We start from the raw sequence: 21,012 nt of genomic DNA, 5'->3' as shown, positions 1-21,012 counted from the left end.
GAGAGAGCGAGGCGTGGGGGAGAGTGAGAGAGGAGTGGGAGGCATAGAGAGAGAGAGGGAGAGAGAGAGAGGAGTGGGGAGAGAGAGAGTCGTGGGAAGAGAGAAAGAGAGGCGTGGAGGCAGAGAGCGAAAGAGAGGGAGGCATTGGGAGAGAGAGCGAGGCGTGGAGGCAGAGAGAGGGAAGAGAGATGGACGGCATTGGGGAGGGAGGGGAAGGTAAAGCTGGGAGGGGTGTGGGGAGAGAGAGCAGAGGTGGGGGGAGGGAGAGAGAAGGCGTGGGGAGAGAGGGGACTGAGGCTGGGGGAGAAAGAGGGAGAGAGAGCGGGAGAGAGAGGGAGGCATTTGGGAGATAGAGCGAGGCGTGTGGGAGAGAGAGAGGTGTGGGGGAGAGGAGAGAAAGGTCTGTGGGGAGAGAGAGAGGCGTGGGAGGAGAGAGGCCGTGGGGAGAGACGAGGTGGGGAAGAAAGGGGAGGAGAGAGAGGCGATAGCGCGAGGCGTGGGGGAGAGAGCGAGGTGGGGGAGAGAGCTGACTGGCGTGGGTGAGAGAGAGAGGCGTGGGAGAGAGAGAGAGCGGCAGGGGAGGCAGAGGAGAGAGGCGTGGGGGAGAGAGAGAGGCGTGGGGAGAGGAGAGGCGGTGGGGGAGAGAGAGAGAGGCGTGGGGGAGAGAGAGAGAGGCATGGGGGAGAGAGAGAGCGAGGCATGGGGGAGAGAGGAGAGGCGTGGGGGAGAGAGAGAGAGAGGCGTGGGAGGCAGAGAGAGAGAGCGAAGGCATAGGGGAGAGAGAGAGGCGTGGCAGGCAGAGAGAGAGTGAGGCGTGGGGGGAAAGAGAGAGAGGCGTGGGGGCTGAGAGAGAGAGGCGTGGGGAGAGAGAGAGATCGAGGTGTGGGGAGAGAGAGCGAGGTGTGGGGAGAGAGAGCGATGTGTGGGGAGAGGAGAGCGATGTGTGGGGGAGAGAGAGGCGTGGGGAGAGAGACAGGGGAGTGGGGAGAGAGAGGCGTGGGGAGAGAGACAGGGGGAGTGGGGAGAGAGAGAGGCGTGGGAGGGAGAGAGAGAGGGGGGCATTGGGAGAGAGAGCGAGGCGTGGGGGAGGGAGAGAGAGAGACGTTGGGGGAGAGAGAGAGGCGTGGGGGGAGAGGGAGAGACGTGGAGGGGAAAGAGACATTTGCAAAAATGTAATTCCCAAAGCAAAGTTATTTTTAAACATGAGGCTACTACTATACTCCCTCCTGCACTAAATTTACAAACACTTCTAAAATTGCTGACAATAATTTTTACAATATCAGAAAATATTTAGCTGACTTTAAACAGGCAATTCAATTTTCTCCGTGCTTATCAGTACGTTATATTTAAGCACTTAACTTGATGGTAATTGGCAACTATTTATATTCAGTCCAGGTAAGTACTGTATAAGCATTGGTTGCATATATATTAGGGATCATAGCATTGAACTGGACTCACCTGGTCAGTCTATGTCATGGAGAGAGCTGGTGTTTCAGTGTCCAGTAGTCACAGTCAGAGTTAACAGCATGTAGGCTCTACAATGCATTATGCACATATACTGTATATTCTCCTAAATAAATAAACCATAAAGTGACTGTATTTATATCTAAACGTTATGTTATAAAGCACTCATGAATAATCTGGAGGCTGCCATTCCCCCTTTGGTGCAGATTAAAGAATGCAATATGAATACATTTATAGATTAAACTGTGACTGTACTTTGTAGCAAAGGTGATTCCCCAGGCCAGAAAATGATCAACACGAAGCCATCCTGTCTAACTGGCAGAGGAGGAGGGTACCAGAAGGTTTGGTGGTAGCACCAGCGATAACCCCTCCACGAACACGACACAAGAGAAACTATCGGCTGGGTCCAATGTTGCTTGTTATGATGTTGCTCGTTCGGAGGTCTTTATCCCTTTTATTTTTATGTATTATGTGTGTATTGTTATTGTAGTGTTATTGTAGTGTTATTGTATTGTTATTGTAGTGTTATTGTATTGTATTGTAGTGTTATTGTATTGTTATTGTAGTGTTATTGTTATTGTTATTGTAGTGTTATTGTATTGTTATTGTAGTGTTATTGTATTGTTATTGTAGTGTTATTGTATTGTTATTGTAGTGTTATTGTATTGTTATTGTAGTGTTATTGTATTGTTATTGTAGTGTTATTGTATTGTTATTGTATTGTTATTGTATTGTATGTATGTTATTGTATTGTTATTGTAGTGTTATTGTTATTGTATTGTTATTGTTATTGTATTGTATTGTTATTGTAGTGTTATTGTAGTGTTATTGTATTGTTATTGTATTGTTATTGTTATTGTATTGTATTGTATTGTATTGTTATTGTTATTGTATTGTATTGTTATTTTAGTGTTATTGTATTGTTTTTGTAGTGTTATTGTATTGTTATTGTATTGTTATTGCATTGTTATTGTATTGTTATTGTATTGTATTGTTATTGTATTGTTATTGTATTGTATTGTATTGTTATTGTATTGTTATTGTATTGTTATTGTATTGTATTGTATTGTTATTGTATTGTTATTGTATTGTTATTGTATTGTTATTGTTATTGTAGTGTTATTGTATTGTATTGTATTGTTATTGTATTGTTATTGTATTGTTATTGTTATTGTAGTGTATTTTTATTGTATTGTATTGTTATTGTATTGTTATTGTTATTGTAGTGTTATTGTATTGTTATTGTATTGTTATTGTTATTGTAGTGTTATTGTATTGTATTGTATTGTTATTGTTATTGTATTGTTATTGTATTGTATTGTATTGTTATTGTTATTGTAGTGTTATTGTATTGTATTGTATTGTTATTGTATTGTTATTGTATTGTTATTGTATTGTTATTGTATTGTATTGTTATTGTATTGTATTGTATTGTATTGTATTGTATTGTTATTGTATTGTATTGTTATTGTATTGTATTGTTATTGTATGTATTGTATTGTTATTGTATTGTTATTGTATTGTTATTGTATTGTTATTGTTATTGTATTGTTATTGTATTGTATTGTATTGTTATTGTTATTGTAGTGTTATTGTATTGTATTGTATTGTTATTGTATTGTTATTGTATTGTTATTGTATGTATTGTATTGTATTGTATTGTATTGTATTGTTATTGTATTGTTATTGTTATTGTAGTGTATTGTATTGTATTGTATTATTGTATTGTATTGTATTATTGTATTGTATTGCTATTGTATTGTATTGTATTGTTATTGTATTGTTATTGTATTGTTATTGTATTGTTATTGTTATTGTAGTGTTATTGTATTGTATTGTATTGTATTGTTATTGTATTGTTATTGTATTGTTATTGTATTGTTATTGTATTGTATTGTTATTGTATTGTTATTGTATTGTTATTGTTATTGTATTGTTATTGTTATTGTAGTGTTATTGTATTGTTATTGTAGTGTATTGTTATTGTATTGTATTGTTATTGTATTGTTATTGTTATTGTATTGTGTTGTATTATTGTATTGTATTGTATTATTGTATTGTATTGTATTTACCTGCTGCTGCCAGAAGAGGACTGGCCACCCCACATAGCCTGGTTCCTCTCTAGGTTTCTTCCTAGGTATTGGCCTTTCTAGGGAGTTTTTCCTAGCCACCGTGCTTCTACACCTGCATTGCTTGCTGTTTGGGGTTTTAGGCTGGGTTTCTGTACAGCACTTTGATATATCAGCTGATGTACGAAGGGCTATATAAATAAATTTGATTTGATTTGATTTGTATTGTTATTGTATTGTATTGTTATTGTATTGTTATTGTAGTGTTATTGTATTGTTATTGTATTGTTATTGTATTGTTATTGTATTGTATTGTTATTGTATTGTATTGTATTGTATTGTATTGTATTGTTATTGTATTGTTATTGTTATTGTAGTGTTATTCTATTGTATTGTATTGTTATTGTATTGTTATTGTATTGTTATTGTTATTGTAGTGTTATTGTATTGTATTGTTATTGTATTGTAGTGTTATTGTATTGTATTGTTATTGTATTGTTATTGTTATTGTAGTGTTATTGTATTGTATTGTTATTGTATTGTATTGTATTGTATTGTATTGTTATTGTATTGTTATTGTTATTGTAGTGTTATTGTATTGTATTGTATTGTTATTGTATTGTTATTGTATTGTTATTGTTATTGTAGTGTTATTGTATTGTATTGTTATTGTATTGTATTGTTATTGTATTGTTATTTTAGTGTTATTGTAGTGTATTGTTATTGTATTGTATTGTTATTGTATTGTTATTGTATTGTTATTGTATTGTATTGTTATTGTAGTGTTATTGTGTTGTTATTGTATTGTTATTGTATTGCTAGATTTTGCTGACTGTTGGAGCTACAAACATAAACATTTTGCTGCACCTGCAATAACATGTGTACGCGACCAATACATTTAGATTTTATTGATCTGTTTGATAAGGAGCCAATTACCTGCTGCTGCTAAAAATAGTGGCCTAAGCAGCAATACGATTGTGTTCCGCTCATGTGGTAACTCAAGGTTCCAACAATGAAGGGTAACTCAAATGAAAAGGACTTCATGGAATAAAATAACAGCAGCTCTACAGAATAAATGTTGGCTTTACAACTAGGGTTACAATCTGTCAGGAACTTTCAATAAATTACCTGATTTACCAGAAATCCCCCCAACAAGATTTCTGGAAAACCAGTGAATTTATTGAAAGTTCTTGGAATTTTGCAACCCTACTCATGACACTTACAGCACTACAGTACCTGCACCAATACCAGTCAATGTTGCCCTTTTGCAAAGAGATTTTTAATCTAGAGGATCAATAAATTGCCACTTGAGCCTCCACAACAACACACACCTGTCTGTATAATGCAGTGTGACCATACACAGCAGCTAGCCTGTTTCACACATCATTCATATCTTCTCTGTGATTTAGAACAGAATAAGGTTACAGTAATGAGGATAAATCTACTCTGTGATCAATGTTCCCTCTAAGCTGTCCACACGGGCGCACAGCTCCCCCGGGACTGCCTCGCAGAAGAAATATCAGCCTGCACAGAGAATTATGAGGTTGAACTTCACTTAACTTTCTAGAGTTTTCCCCATTAGTTAGCACTATCAATGTTTCCTTTTACTGTGGGAATTGTGATCGATTCAACGCAATATTAGCCACTTTCAATGCAACATACCAAAACAAAATGCCATAACCAATCAAAGCTGCAGGGGGCATATATGCAAATAGACCATTGCCATATATGGATCTGTGGCCATTCACTTTGAACTGGACTGTGTTTACAGCATAAGCATTAGGGCTGCATGTGGTCACGTGTGCACATTTCTTCATATCCTTTGCTAGATAGCGAGTTATTAGCCCAGTTATAGATCATTTGTAATCAGCAATAGGGGAGTGATTGCTCCTTCAAGAGCACAAAACATGTACACTTCTAGACATCTTTGAAATGCCAGTCAGGTACAGAGTTTTTTTTTTGTCTTAAAGGGGCAGTGTTGTATTTTGAGAGAGGCTTGAATAAGCTAAGTAGCCAATAGGCAGAGGGTAGCATAATTTCTCTGATTTTCTGTAACAATGGTATGGGAATAATAATGCATTTTATTTTGTAAAGTGTTTCTTGCATCAAACAACAGAACAACATTTTCAGTCACCTCCTTATATGAAGAACAAGTGGATGAACAGGTTCATCTCAAGCCCTGTATGTTTTTTTCTTCCAAAGTCTTATGGAATGTTACCTGAATGATATAACAGCTATGTACATGTTAAAATGCTATGGGATGCATTTTCTCCATTGTAGGCCTACCAGCCACTCCGGCCTACCAGCCACTCCGGCCTACCAGCCACTACATTATGATAAAATAGCTACAGTAGCCTACTTGACTACTGTTCAAACTGTAACTTAAAGCGGATACAGCTTCAGTCTTCAAAGTAAACGCATGCTGGAAGTTGCACAGAATTTTCACACTGTTCGAGTTTGCGCTCAGCAGACCTAACATTTTCTCAGTACCAACATTTTTTTGAGGGAACATTGTCTGTGATGCTGAACAGAATAAGGTGACAGTAATGAGGATAGATTTTCTCTGTGAAGCTGAACAGAATAAATTGACAATAATGAGGATAGATTTTCTCTGTGATGCTGAACAGAATGAGGTTACAGTAATGAGGATAGATCTACTCTGTGATGCTGAACAGAATAAAGTGACAGTAATGAGGATAGATCTACTCTGTGATGCTGAACAGAATAAAGTGACAGTAATGAGGATAGATCTACTCTGTGATGCTGAACAGAATAAAGTGACAGTAATGAGGATAGATCTACTCTGTGATGCTGAACAGAATGAGGTTACAGTAATGAGGATAGATTTTCTCTGTGAAGGTGAACAGATTGAGGTTACAGTAATGATGATAGATTTTCTCTGTGATGTTGAACACACAGGACATTGTGCTCCCGAGTGGCACAGTGGTCTAAGACACTGCATCTCAGTGCAAGAGGCATCACTGCAGTACCTGGTTTGAATCTTGGCTGCATCACATCTGGCTGTGATTGAGAGTCCCATAGGGCGGTGCACAATTGGCCTGGTGTCGCCAGGGTAGGCAGTCATTATAAATAAGAATTTGTTCTTAACTGACTTGCCTAGTTCAATAAATAAACATATTTAAAACATCTGCTCTGTGATGCTGAACAGAATGAGATTACAATAATGAGAAGAGAATGAAAGGTCACTCTGAATCAGATATCATATTAACATGGTATAAGCCATGGCAAAATGTGTAGAATTTGAGAAAAGTTGCTTTAAAACTGCAACATTTTCTCTACACCCCAATGTGTAGCATTGCAGGAAATTAATTTTAGAACGTAGAGGACCGGGCCCTTGAAACGCGCCCGGTCAGAAAATCGTCCATGATTACTACAAGTTTAGATAGCTGGGTAGACTAATTTACTAATCTTTTTTTTTTTGGCTGACATGGGCTAATTGAGTGACTGTCAGTGACTGACATAACACGAGGAACACTGCTGATGAAATTGCACCTTGTGTATTCTACTATTCTAACGCTCAACAGACCCCGACTGAATCCTGCAGCAACAGGAAGTGTGGGTTATGTGAATTATAATGAATTTACGAAGAATGTAGCAAACCCAACAAAAAAGTAAGAGAAAATCATGTCTGAAATATCAAAGGGGAAATTACAAACTTCAGAAGCCTTTTTAAACCTTAAATACACTACAAGTTTTTAATTTCCTGCATTACAGGAAAGTTCTCCTGCAACAGGGTGATACAACTAAGAAATGAAGATAGACAAATAAGTTTCATTTTGTTGTAAAAGACTACAGCAAATGGCAGTATACTTTTCAAAATACATACGTTTTATTGGGTTAGGCTACTTTGACTTACCTGCGTTTCTGAGTTTCTTGTTTCTGTACACGGAGATAATGACCAAGAGGTTGCCCAAAATATCAACGACAATGGTGAAAATCAGAAAGCATCCCAAAGTTGTCGCAACCCATGGAGGGCGATTCAGGTTAGTGTCGTGGGGGGCCACTGAAGAACCGTTCGTCAGACCGCTTTCATTTCTTATCATTTTATCGTATCTCTTCACCTTCTCTCAGTCTCGTAATACATCACAGGTTTGCGCTCCATAGTAGCCGTCTTTGCGCAGCTGAAACTTCTATTTCACCTGCTGTAGCTTGGTCCTCTTCTGAGTGCCCAAGTTCAATTATTCTGCCACGACACGCAGCTACACTTTTATAGCCCTGCATCGTCTTCCATCACTTTGCGCGTCTGTCACATTCCGCGGCAACTTCAGTGCCGGATTCCAAGACTAAACTGTAGCCTAAGTGGTGAAAATACTGACACCTAGTGGCCGAACGTGGTAAGCACTTCTCCACTCCATGTTTGACTGCTGGTGCTCAATTCATATCAAGTCTTCACGACGCTTTTCACTCGCACGAGTCTATAATTTAATAATGTGTTCATTCATTACTGTCAGTCATTCATGCTTTATTTATACCAAACCATAGATTTTATTAGAAGAGTGTATTACACTGTATTTATACTATTGTTTCCTTCTGTAATCTGTAGAGACCCTATATTTTATACCACCCCGCCACTGTTTCGGTAAACAGCTGAGGAATAGGGCTGGAGAAATGTAAACCCTTATCCAATTCATAGACAGCGCTATGGATGCAAGGACTGACCGTCCATTACACCACAATTATAGTTTTAACCGTGTTTTGTGGGTATACAGTGATGGTTTACATTACAATAACATTGCTTACAAACAAAATAATAAAACAAGCTTATATGTTGGGTTCTGATGTTGTAAGACAGTTGAACTGATCTCATGAGGTTAAGTTATATTCTTGAAGAATCAATGGCTATACAGAACACAGCGTACAAAACATTATGAACACCTTCTCTTTCCATGACATGGACTGACCAGGTGAATCCAGGTGAAAGCTATGATCCCTTATTGATGTAACTTGTTAAATCCACTTCAACCAGTGTAGTTGAAGGATAGGAGACAGGTTAAAGAAGGATTTTGTGCTTTGTGACAATTGAGACATGGATTGTGTATGTGTGCCATTCAGAGGGTGAATGGGCAAGACAAAAGATGTAAGTGCCTTTGAATGGGGTATGGTAGTAGGTGCCAGGCGCACCAGTATGTGCCAGGCTCACCAGTATGTGCCAGGCTCACCAGTATGTGCCAGGCTCACCAGTATGTTCCAGGCTCACCAGTATGTGCCAGGCTCACCAGTATGTGCCAGGCTCACCAGTATGTTCCAGGCTCACCAGTATGTGCCAGGCTCACCAGTATGTTCCAGGCTCACCAGTATGTGCCAGGCTCACCAGTATGTGCCAGGCTCACCAGTTTGAGTGTGTCAAGAACTGCAACACTGCTGTTTTTTTTAACACTCAACAGTTTCAAGAATGGTCCACCACCCAAAGGACATCCAGCAAACTTAACACAACTGTGGGAAGCATTGGAGTCAACATGGGGCAGCATCCCTATGTAACGCTTGACACCTTGTAGAGTCCAGGCCCTGACGAATTGAGGCTGTTTGGAGGGCGAAAGGGGGTGCAACTCAATGTTAGGAAGGTGTGCCTAATGTTTCAGACACTCAGTGTTCATTTAAAAGTAAAGAAATGTAATCACAGATTGCCCCTTTAAAGGCAGAGTAGAAAAATAGATATTTCCTCTTTTCAAATATGTCAAAGTTGTCAATACAAAGTAATCTAAAGTAGGTTTCATGACCATATCTTTAAAACCAAGGTTCTCAATATTGCAGCTATATGAATATCTTACAGTCCGTTTCTTATTGTTGCAACTCTGTTTAAAGGTTGAACAGTGAGATTCTTGGGAAAAAGGAACAGAAAAGTGTTTTTTGTTACCAGTGTTCTTACCTGCAGATAAATGAGCCAACAATCTAATGAAGAACAATTCAATGCTACTTTGCATTTGGTAATTTATCAAGATAATGTCCCACCCCACATATTGATTGCCCCTCCTACTTGACCTCAGCAAGCCTTAGTAATGGTTTTCATCACTGTGTGTATCTACGAGTCTGTATATCTGTATCTACAGTGGGGCAAAAAAGTATTTAGTCAGCCACCAATTGTGCAAGTTCTCCCATTTAAAAAGATGAGAGAGGCCTGTAATGTTCATCATAGGTACACTTCAACTATGACAGACAAAATGAGAAAAACAAATCCAGAAAATCACATTGTAGGATTTTTAATGAATTTATTTGCAAATTATGGTGGAAAGTAAGTATTTGGTCAATAACAAAAGTTTATCTCAATACTTTGTTATATACCCTTTGTTGGCAATGACAGAGGTCAAACGGTTTCTGTAAGTCTTCACAAGGTTTTCACACACTGTTGCTGGTATTTTGGCCCATTCCTCCATGCAGATCTCCTCTAGAGCAGTGATGTTTTGGGGCTGTTGCTGGGCAACACGGACTTTCAACTCCCTCCAAAGATTTTCTATGGGGTTGAGATCTGGAGACTGGCTAGGCCACTCCAGGACCTTGAAATGCTTCTTACGAAGCCACTCCTTCGTTGCCCAGGCGGTGTGTTTGGGATCATTTTCATGCTGAAAGACACAGCCACATTTCATCTTCAATGCCCTTGCTGATGGAAGGAGGTTTTCACTCAAAATCTCACGATACATGGCCCCATTCATTCTTTCCTTTACACGGATCAGTCGTCCTGGTCCCTTTGCAGAAAAACAGCCCCAAAGCATGATGTTTCCACCCCCATGCTTCACAGTAGGTATGATGTTCTTTGGATGCAACTCAGCATTCTTTGTCCTCCAAACACGACGAGTTGAGTTTTTACCAAAAAGTTATATTTTGGTTTCATCTGACCATATGACATTCTCCTAATCTTCTTCTGGATCATCCAAATGCTCTCAGGCGGGCCTGGACATGTACTGGCTTAAGCAGGGGGACACGTCTGGCACTGCAGGATTTGAGTCCCTGGCGGCGTAGTGTGTTACTGATGGTAGGCTTTGTTACTTTGATCCCAGCTCTCTGCAGGTCATTCACTAGGCCCCCACGTGTGGTTCTGGAATCTTTGCTCACCGTTCTTGTGATCATTTTGACCCCACGGGGTGAGATCTTGCGTGGAGCCCCAGTGTGTTTTTCTGGATTTTTTTCCCTCATTTTGTCTGTCATAGTTGAAGTGTACCTATGATGAAAATGTACAGGCCTCTCTCATCTTTTTAAGTGGGAGAACTTGCACAATTGGTGGCTGACTAAATATTTTTTGCCCCACTGTATATACACTGAGTATACTAAACACTAGGAACACCTTCCTTCAAACCAGTGCACCTGGCACCTACTACCATACCCCGTTCAAAGGCACTTGAATATTTTGTCTTGCCCATTCACTCTCTGAATGGCAAAAAAATCCATGTCTCGATTGTCTCAAGGCTTAAAAATCCTTCTTTAACCTTCTCCCTTCTCCTAATTCTCCCTTCATCCCCATAAAGATCTGATGCCATCAGTATAATGTACAGAAGGGGTATCTCTGATTGTTATTCTTGTAATGTGAGTAAGCAGACAAGAGCTTAATGTGATGGAGCATGATTAGGAAGAGAATTGCACCACTCACTCACTCACTCACTCACTCACACACACACACACATGTAACGGATGTGAAACGGCTAGCTTAGTTAGCGGTGGTGCGCGCTAAATAGCGGTTCAATCGGTGACGTCACTTGCTCTGAGACCTTGAAGTAGTAACGGGAGCGACGGGTAACGATGCTTCGTGGGTGACTGTTGTTGATGTGTGCAGAGGGTCCCTGGTTCGCGCCCGGGCATGGGCGAGGGGACGGTCTAAAGTGATACTGTTGCACACACACACCTCGCCTGCATGATGTACCCAGCCTTAGGTCTACATCATTGTTCAGCGCCAGACTCTCTCATCACTTACAGTATGCCTCTTTATCCACCACCTGTCCTTTAATCTGCCGGTGTTTTCTCTTCTCCCCTGTAGAGCAAGATTCCCCAAACGGCAGCCTGCGGTGGAACAACTTGGCCCCAAGTTTTCTGAGCAAAAAAAAACGTTCATTGTTGGACATAAAAGACTGTAAAAACACCAGTAAATCAGCTCCAAATGATTTTCATGTTGGAACTCTGTTCCCAAGTATTGCCATGCATAATAGAGAGACACGTGATCATATACAAATGCAAGCAAGATTTGAAATGATTGTTTTAGTCAAATATTATATCTGTTTGGGCTTCTTGCTCAAGAAAAAAACATCCCGCAGCTGAATCTAGTTGATGATCCCTGATGTAGAGCGTGCAATTCAGATTGTTTTCAAAGTGACAACGCTGCTGGCTGATGAGTTCATGTGTAGGCTATAAATGATCTGTTCTGTGTTAATAGATGACAAGTTGATACTAACTCTCTTAGAGCGTAGCAACTGTGTTTTACGGGAAACACAAACGACTGAAAAAAATCAAGAGATATGTTTTTTTGACAAGAGTATTGATATGGGGTTGTGCTTCTCCATTCCCCCCGTTGCTCACTGCTCAGGAGTCTGGGTTGGTTGACAGGCGCTGTGAGACATGTGGGTTGGTTGACGAGCACTGTGAAGCGTGTGGGTTGGTTGACGGGCGCTGTGAGGCGTGTGGGTTGGTTGACGGGCACTGTGAGGCGTGTGGGTTGGTTGACGGGCGCTGTGAGGCGTGTGGGTTGGTTGACGGGCGCTGTGAGGCGTGTGGGTTGGTTGACGAGCACTGTGAAGCGTGTGGGTTGGTTGACGGTGCTGTAAGGCGTGTGGGTTGGTTGACGGGCGCTGTGAGGCGTGTGGGTTGGTTGACGAGCACTGTGAAGCGTGTGGGTTGGTTGACGGCGCTGTGAGGAGTGTGGGTTGGTTGACAGGCGCTGTGAGACGTGTGGGTTGGTTGACGAGCACTGTGAAGCGTGTGGGTTGGTTGACGGGCGCTGTGAGGCGTGTGGGTTGGTTGACAGCGCTGTGAGGAGTGTGGGTTGGTTGACAGCGCTGTGAGGAGTGTGGGTTGGTTGACAGGCGCTGTGAGACGTGTGGGTTGGTTGACGAGCACTGTGAAGCGTGTGGGTTGGTTGACGGGCGCTGTGAGGCGTGTGGGTTGGTTGACGGGCGCTGTGAGGAGTGTGGGTTGGTTGACGGGTGCTGTGAAGCGTGTGGGTTGTTTGACAGCGCTGTAAGGCGTGTGGGTTGGTTGACGGGCGCTGTAAGGAGTGGGGGTTGGTTGACATGCGCTGTAAGGAGTGTGGGTTGGTTGACGGGTGCTGTGAGGAGTGTGGGTTGGTTGACGGGTGCTGTGAGGCGTGTGGGTTGGTTGACGAGCACTGTGAAGCGTGTGGGTTGTTTGACGGCGCTGTAAGGCGTGTGGGTTGGTTGACATGCGCTGTAAGGAGTGGGGGTTGGTTGACATGCGCTGTAAGGAGTGGGGGTTGGTTGACATGCGCTGTAAGGAGTGTGGGTTGGTTGACATGCGCTGTAAGGAGTGGGGGTTGGTTGACATGCGCTGTAAGGAGTGGGGGTTGGTTGACATGCGCTGTAAGGAGTGGGAGTTGGCTGTCAGCAGAGTGTGAACCATGTTCTCTACAAAAGAGACTGTGAGAAAGCAGATAAAAGACCACAGGCTTTAATAAAACATTGAAGCTCCTTGGCTACAGCCAGTTCAGTCTGAGTGGGAGTTCCTCTCATTCAGTTACAGACTGGATTGTTGAGGAAACACACCACAAAGACACAGTCCAGTTTGACTTCAGGTTGAACAGAAATGTGCAACAAAATGCTTGCATAATAAACTATGGCCTGGCCTCTCAAATTATACGGCTGGTGTATGTCCTGGCCAGTGGATTCACAAATTACATTTATCCAGCCTATATTGGACCTTGCAGGACACCGTCCATTGTGCCAAGCACTTAGTAGCAAGGTTAGGGTGTTTGGAAGGAGTTGAATATGGAGCCCTCTTTATCACACTGGCATCCAAAGGGCCTCCATGTGTCACTCAGCAGGCACGTTATTTTCAAATGCAAGAGGAGGTAGCATCAATTAATTCCAATATAGACTTTGACGATGACCATAGTGCCCCACCAGGCATGGTTGTTCTCCTGGAAGTGGCAACTCAAGTGATAGGTTTTATCATTACAAAATAGGAATAACATGTTCCCCACAGGACAACAAACAGCAGTGCAGCGCTCTAGGAAGCAATAACTTTACTAGAGGTCATTGCGGTGCCTCTATCCCCACAGATCTACACTCTTAGAAAAAAACCGTTCCATAGGGGTTCTACGGGTGTCCCTATAGTAGAAGCCTTTTTGGTTCCAGGTCAAACCCAGGGTTACCACTGGGCAAACACTGGTTGAATCAACATTGATTATTTTGTTTAATATATCAGTGAAACAATGTGATGATGTTGAATCATTGAAATTCACGTTGAATTCACGTTAGTTGAAAAATCAAATGTAAATCAAAACTAGACATTGAACTGACATCTGTGCCTAGTGGGTTCTACCAAACAGGTACTAACTGGAACATCAAAGGGTTATCCTATGGCAGTGGTCACCAACCGTCGACTGGTCGATCTCCAATGCATTCCTAGTTGATCACCAAACATTTCTGTAAAAAAAAAACAATAGAAGTTAAGCCTTGCGATCCTATTATCTTTAATTGTTTCATGCTGTTGTCGGTCGGTGCACTTGATTCAGTGCTGGGAAGGCAAAGTGTTTGCATTTTGAACCCTTCATGTGTCTGAAGGTAAAACTCCGGCTAACCGGCAGGCCCTGGGAACAGGGTTACCAGGTCTAGCTAAAATTTCTAGGCCAATGACCCCTGAAAACACACCCACAAGGCCTGAAAACTAGCCCCCCCAAAAATGTAAATGTTGCATCAAGAGAGGAGTTAACACATTTATTTGACCCTTTTTCCATAACGTTATCGAGCAAATTAAGAAGGAATATCAACAGCATTTTTAACGAAGTTAAACGAAAAAAACAAAATAATAATTATTGAGAGTTTAAGAATATGTCGCAAAAGAAAAGATCGCCCTTAAACTCTCCAGATCGTTTCCCATCAATGGATGTCGATTTAACTTGTTTTTACTGCTATGATTAAGCAATAAGGCCAGGTGTGGTATATGGTCATATACCACAAACCCCTAAGGTGCCTTATTGCTATTATAAACTGGTTACCAAAGTAATTAGAACAGAAAAATATATATTTTTTGTCATTCCCGCGTCAACCCCTCGTCTGATATACCATGGGTTTCAACCATTCAGCCTTCAGGGCTCAAACCACACAGTTTATAATTGTACATACATCCGGTTTGCGAATGTGCATAACTATAGATACATTCAACAGGATAGTTTGAGTGATGAAAGTTGGATAGAGGATCTCAATCTCTGTGCAAGAAACACTTGGACGAACTTCAACAATCGAATGTCAGGCGATTTTCTGGCAATTGTGCCTTTATTATGTGCCAGATGTTAACCTTTATAAATGCCCTATTTGTGAGATTGACTTGTTATTTCAATAGGCATAGGCTACTGACTAAAACCTGGGTTTATAATTGCAATTCAACTTTGCCATGGTTTGCTGAACTATGCAGGTTGCCTATAGGCCATATTAGGCCAACATGTCAACGTGGAAAAATCCACAATGAAACTGATATCAAATTTGGAGAATGATTGATACATTTGCGATAGAGCTGAGACCATGATCACAATTGATAACTTCCAATTTAATGAACTAAACATGGCCATTAATATTTGCGTGATAACACGAGGCCACGACAACACGCTGAGTTATAGTTGATTTATTAAATCCATTTGCCAGCCCCTGGCAGGCTACACAAGTGGCACACATTGATTTGCAATGACTCCAGTGATTTCGTCATTTCAATATATTTATTGTATCAAATAGTAGGCTTCAGTAGCCTGAAAATAAAATAAATTAATAGACTACTTGATGGCCAACAGATGCAAATGTAGCCTATCATTCTCCACATTTCATGTAATTTTCATTGTGGACCTTTTCCCATAACAAGCATGAGAGAGTTCTATAACTTCCATTTCAAAAGTCCAATCGCGCAGCGCTCCAGACCCTAGAACTGAGCACGAGTAAAACCACTCGCTTGATACTGTTATTCACAAGATAAGTCGACATTAGAATTCAGTTTACTCTTTGCGAATGCATCTAATTCACCAGTGCACCTAACACCGTTTCCCAGCGCTTTGTGGTCGTTGTATCAGTTCTAGCGCGTTAATATGTTTAATGGGAAAAGCGTGTCTCCATAATGACCAATCTAAATAGCCTACCTACAACTGGTCAAATGTTATCACGACGTGCGTGCGTGTTGCTCTGTCTCAGTGACTCAGATGCCTCTGCTGCTGCGCTCTCTCAACGAGTGCTGTCAAAGCACACACACCCCTCCGGCCCTCTCCCTCTCCACCACTCATTCGCTCAGTAAAAGTCTGCTCAGTACCTGATAGTCAGCAGCAGGTCACAGTGAAATATATATTTTTTAAGAGAAATTACATGGCGGCCGCGGTGCAATTTAGAAGTAGCCCAAAAAGCTGCCACCCGCGACCAATACATTCTCACCCGCGACGTCGTCTTCAAAGTGCCCGATTTTTCTGAAAAACCCAAGAATATAGCAACACTGCCAGAGAGCAAATCAAGTTCAGTTATAGGCCTACTGCTGGCCAATCAGATAGCTCAGATCAACATGTCTGCAGTTTCCTTGAGCCATAGACTGTAAAATTAAGCGTTGAGCGCACAGCTAAATTGATACTGTGATATTTCAAAACGTTTAAACCATGACTAGAGATATTCAACGAATACAGCAAAACACTGCTGTTTTTCTGAGTGAGTTCATACTTAAGTTGTTATTCATCACTGTCAACACGTTGTTCAACATTTTTATAAGCCATAAAATGCGATACAACCAGCTCTGCAGCTGCAATGAATTAGTTATTATTAGCAGCTCGTCTTTTTTTTTATATCGAGTAATATTTCACTGGACATCGGATTAACAACATGAATTTGTGCAGGAGGCAGAAATAATGCAGTGCAACTTGAATTTCGCCATCAGCTGGAAGACAGTGTCCCTTTTTCTCCGCAAAGGGAGGGTGAGCGGTGAGTCGGTTCTCTCGCTCCCCTGACTGACCATCAGATGCAAGCCATCAGTCTAGTAAAATAAAAAAATAGCAAATGATTCTGCTCACTCAGTTGTGCCTCAAAAGTAATACAACAAAGTATCTATTACAAGTGTGATCATATAGGCTACCTACAATTTTGAAATATATTTTCAAAATGGTCTCAGTACAACACTGGCAGGGAAATTCAAGCATAGCCAATGTGCAGTGTTAATGTATTGGGCCTATAGCCTAAGAGAAATCTCATTGCTACAGAACTTTTTTAAATATGTGAATGTTGCATAGGCTTACATTTTTTAAGTCATATTTAATCTGTGCAGTAGAGCCGTAGATCTCGCCTTGCATTTTGACTCCGAAGACCCTTTTAGGTTCTAGATAGCACCTTTTTTTCTAAGTGTACATCAATTTAAGAGAGTCACTCCTCAGAGTTAAAGGCCTGGACCAGAAGAACAAGGCAGGGGAGTGAGACAATAAAGACCAAGGGAACATTGTGGTAACAGAGGCCAGAAACAGACTCGTCTCTGGTGGACAGACAAAACATTAAGACTGTAGAGGCCAGCGAGATTTGGTTCTGGGTTGCTGAGATTAGGGACATATAGCGGGGAAGGCATGGAGGGGGCAGATGAAACAGGCTACAGCAGAGAGGATGGATGGAGGAGAAATCTTGGATCTCGTGATGTGAGTAGACAGTCAGAGAGAATAGAGTCAGCTGAGAATAGAGAGAAAGCAGTGCAGTCTGGGTAGAAAATGTATTCTGATGTATTGTATATGACAATGTTTGGCTGGACCACAGTATTTGGTTTATATTGAGCTGCTATGCTTCTTCCCACATTTGATTCCATGTTTTATTCTTCCCATTCTACTAATTCCATACTGAGACAGATGTTTAACAACTGTGATGTGTCAACATCTACTTGGAGATAGTGTGTCAAATCAAATCAAAGTTTATTTGTCACATGCACAGGATACAACAGGTGTAAACAGTACAGTGAAATGCTTACTTGGAAGTTTTTCCTTAATGCAGTAAGCAGTATGAAAGGTAAAGGAATAGAAAATACATAATAGAAACTAAAAAAGGAGCACAGAATAAATACTCCCACTGGCAAAAACTGGTTGAATCAACAGTTTCCATGTCATATCAACCCCAAAAATGTATGTGATGACATTGAATCAACCAAATATAAATCAAAACTTGATGTTGAACTGATGTCTGTGCCCAGTGGGCTCGGTCAGATCAAATAAAAATACACAAGAATTAATGCAATATACAGGGCCAGTACCAGATCAATGTGCAGGGATACTGGTGGTAGTAGAGGTAGATCAGGGATACTGGTGGTAGTAGAGGTAGATCAGGGAAGCTCGGGACTGAGGGGAAGCTCAGGCAGGTTGATGGATCTACCAGATCTTGGCTGGCTGGTGGTTTCGGCACCGCGGACAGATGCCCACCCAGACCCTCCCCTATAGGTTTAGGTTGTGCATTCGGAGTCCGCACCTTGGGGGGGTTCTGTCACGGTCTGACCATCATTCGTATGTGTTTTCCTTGTTTTAGTGTTGGTCAGGACGTGAGCTGGGTGGGCATTCTATGTTGTGTGTCTGGTTTGTCTATTTCTATGTTTGGCCTGATATGGTTCTCAATCAGAGGCAGGTGTTAGTCATTGTCTCTGATTGGGAACCATATTTAGGTAGCCTGTTTTGTGTTGGGTTTTGGTGGGTGATTGTCCTTAGTGTTCTTGTTCCTGTCTCTGTGTTAGTTTACACAAGTATAGGCTGTTTCGGTTTTCGTTACGTTCATTACGTTCTTTGTTTTGTAGTGTTTATAATTGATTCGTGTTTTACGTTTGTTTATTAAACATGGATCGAAATCTACATGCTGCATTTTGGTCCGACTCTCCTTCACCACAAGAGAACCGTTACAGTCACCCTGCAGTGTTTGTCATTATACCCTGAAGAGGACAGCTTGTCTGTCCAAACGTTGATTATTAGGTTATTCAATTATTGAGCTCCTAGTGTGCGGCTCTCCTTTTCTTTTTCCAAGTGTTGTACTCCGCTAGCCAGCAACTCGCCTAAACAGGTGTGCATTTCTTTTGCCTCCAAATTTGTGTGTGGAAAGAGACCTGTGAGTGTGCATAGAGTCAGTGCAGATAGGGTGAGGGTGGGCAGCCATTGATTAGCTGTTCAGTCTTATTGCTTGGAGAAACTCAGCAAAAAAAGAAACGTCCCTTTTTCAGGACCCTGTCTTTCAAAAATAATTCTTAAAAATCCAATTAACGTCACAGATCTGCATTGTAAAGGGTTTATGAACCATAAACAATTAATGAACATGCACCTGTGGAACGGTCGTTAAGACACTAACAGCTTACAGACGGTAGGCAATTAAGGTCACAGTTATGAAAACTTAGGACACTAAAGGGGCCTTTCTACTGACTCTGGAAAACACCAAAAGAAAGATGCCCAGGGTCCCTGCTCATCTGTGAACGTGCCTTAGGCATGCTGCAAGGAGGCATGAGGACTGCAGATGTGGCCAGGGAAATAAATTGCAAGGTCCGTACTGTGAGACGCCTAAGACAGCGCTACAGGGAGACAGCACGGACAGCTGATCGTCCTCGCAGTGGCAGACCACGTGTAACAACATCTGCACAGGATCGGTACATCTGAACATCACACCTGCGGGACAGGTACAGGATGGCAACAACAACTGCCCGAGTTACACCAGGAACGCACAATCACTCCATCAGTGCTCAGACTGTCCGCAATAGGCTAAGAGAGGCTGGACTGGGGGCTTGTAGGCCTGTTGTAAGGCAGGTCCTCAACAGACATCACCGGCAACAACGTCGCCTATGGGCACAAACCCACAGTCGCTGGACCAAACAAGACTGGCAAAAAGTGCTCTTCACTGACAAGTCGCGGTTTTGTCTCACCAGGGGTGATGGTCGGATTCGCGTTTATCGTCGAAGGAATGAGCGTTACACCGAGGCCTGTACTCTGGAGCGGTATCAATTTGGAGGTGGAGGGTGCGTCATGATCTGGGGCGGTGTGTCACAGCATCATCGGACTGAGCTTGTTGTCATTGCAGGCAATCTCAACGCTGTGCATTACAGGGAAGATATCCTCCTCCCTCATGTGGTGCACTTCCTGCAGGCTCATCCTGACATGACTCTCCAGCATGACAATGCCACCAGCTATACTTCTCGTTCTGTGCGTGATTTCCTGCAAGACAGGAATGTCAGTGTTCTGCCATGGTCAGCGAAGAGCCCGGATCTCAATCCCATTGAGCACGTCTGAGACCTGTTGGATCGGAGGGTGAGGGCTAGGGCCATTCCCCCTAGAAATGTCCGGGAACTTGCAAGTGCCTTGGTGGAAGAGTGGGGTGACATCTCACAGCAAGAACTGTCAAATAAGGTGCAGTCCATGAGGAGATGCACTGCAGTACTTAATGCAGCTGGTGGCCATACCAGATACCGACTGTTACTTTTGATTTTGAACCCCCCTTTGTTCAGGGACACATTTCTGTTAGTCACATGTCTTTGGAACTTGTTCAGTTTATGTCTCAGTTGTTGAATCTTATGTTCATACAAATATTTACACATGTTAAGTTGCTGAAAATAAACGCAGTTGACAGTGAGAGGACGTTTTTTTGTTGTTGCTGACTTTAGAAGCTGCCTCGGAGCCTGTTAGTCTGAGACCTGATGCTCCGGTAGCGCTTGCCAGACGGTGTGTGAGATAACAGTCCATGGCTGGGGTGGCATAAGTCTTTGGCAGTTTTCCTCAGACCCAGCCTGGTATAAATATCCTGGGTGGCTCGGAGCTCGCCCCCTGTGATGTAGAGCCTTGGGGCCGAGGGCAGTGCTCTCAATAATGCATCTGTAGAAGTTCTTGAGGATCTGAGAGGCCATGCCAAATCTCTTCAACCTCTTGAGGGAGAAGAGGTGCTGTTGCACCTACAATATCTCTGTTCATTGCCAGATTATGCCGTGAGTAAAATATCGATATTATTTTGTGACACAAATGCATGTGTGTAATGGGGAAATCTAAGACGAGTAAAGGTTTCCAGTGATTAACACACTGCATAGCATATTGATGTGTTCAGTTTCTGTAATACACATGATTTCCAGTGATTAACACAATGCATAGCATATTGATGTTTTCAGTTTCTGTAATACACATGATTTCCAGTGATTAACACAAAGCATAGCATATTGATGTGTTCAGTTTCACAGCGTTGGTTTACCTCTCTATGACTGGGCCAGGGTTGACCTGGGGACACAGCGTTGGTTTACCTCTCTATGACTGGGTCATGGTTGACCTGGGGACACAGCGTTGGTTTACCTCTCTATGACTGGG

Source organism: Oncorhynchus kisutch, linkage group LG15 (assembly GCF_002021735.2).
Source record: "Oncorhynchus kisutch isolate 150728-3 linkage group LG15, Okis_V2, whole genome shotgun sequence".
Lineage (NCBI taxonomy): Eukaryota > Metazoa > Chordata > Actinopteri > Salmoniformes > Salmonidae > Oncorhynchus > Oncorhynchus kisutch.
This window is presented reverse-complemented; position numbering follows the sequence as displayed.